Raw genomic sequence first — 1,183 nt, 5'->3', positions numbered from 1 at the left:
AGAACAGATGTGGTACAAGAACAGGATGCTGTGGCTCAGGTCCTGCTGGAAGCCCAGCAAGCGTGTGGTCCACACAAGGAGCTCTGGCCATGATGGCCAAGGAAGAGAACTTGAGGTCAGTAGGAAGCTGTTAAAAGAAAGGCCAAGATGAGGACAGACTTGTTCCTCCCTACAACAAAATGTAGGTGTCTCCTGCTGATGATCCCGGTTTAAGGATGGTGCCCCTGACCTCAGGTAGGTAGGTGCTCAATGTCCAAAGTCTGTGCTGAGGAAAAACCACGCACCCTTTCCCAGACCAGCTTGACCTAACCACTTTTTCTAAGTGTGTTCTGAAGTACCGGAAGGATATGTGTCCTCACGCTGATGGGCTACCAGCTGGAATTCTTGGACTTCAGACTCTGTCCATATGGGAGAAGGTGGCCGGCGTGAGCCTCTCAAGCAGCAGCTCTGAGCCATAAAAGAAGAGCAAGATGCTGTTCGTGATGGCTTCTAGGCAGAGCAGGTTATAGGAAAGCCATCATGGCATGGGAAGGTCAAGGCCACACGAATGCCAAGGTGCATCTTTCACTGGCAGGTTTCCCTTTGCACCAAAAAAACGGTCGTATCACTTCAATGCCAAGATAAAGGGAGCAGCATCACCACGCCCAGGTCTAGGTTGGCCGTTGGGTATGGCAGCAGGAGACCTTGGTACAGGAAAATAAGGAGCTCCAGCAGGAAATAGGTAGCATAATACCAACCCATTCAGGAAGAACAGGACTTCGAGAGGGGTTGAAGGCAACCTTTCATCTCCCGGCACCATGTTCAGTCTCCATGCCACACAGCTAGTTTTTAGAGGAGTTTTAATTCCACATCTTCCTCGTTCAGTGAAGCTCTTTCTAGGAACTGCTACATCCTATCAACCCTAATGAATACATTCATTAATCAAAGTAATAAAAATCTGATTAATACGCCAAAACAAACTGTTTGAGCCCATCTTTATAGAATAAGAAAGGCAGTACTCCTGAGAAACCAAGCTGCTTTGTTTAATTGTTCACTTACGTGCAGGTAGCAGGTGATTTTCCATATAGCTATCCTCACAGGGTTGAGGGGGCCTGTGTGCTTGTAAGACTAAGTCATTATTTTTTCCCCTCATTTCTTGAGAGTGCAGAGTTTAATGCATGATATCACAACAGATTAAACGCTG

General features: G+C 47.1%; 1 pseudogene; it reads right to left on the bottom strand.

The window, feature by feature from the left end:
* Positions 1 to 391: 391 nt before the first annotated feature.
* LOC127206927 (transmembrane protein 216-like) lies at positions 392 to 799 on the bottom strand (annotated as a pseudogene).
* Between the last annotated feature and the right edge of the window lie 384 nt (positions 800 to 1,183).

Source organism: Acomys russatus, chromosome 2, assembly GCF_903995435.1.
Source record: "Acomys russatus chromosome 2, mAcoRus1.1, whole genome shotgun sequence".
Lineage (NCBI taxonomy): Eukaryota > Metazoa > Chordata > Mammalia > Rodentia > Muridae > Acomys > Acomys russatus.
The sequence above is the reverse complement of the archived record's forward strand: the minus strand, read 5'-3'. Positions and strand labels throughout refer to the sequence as shown.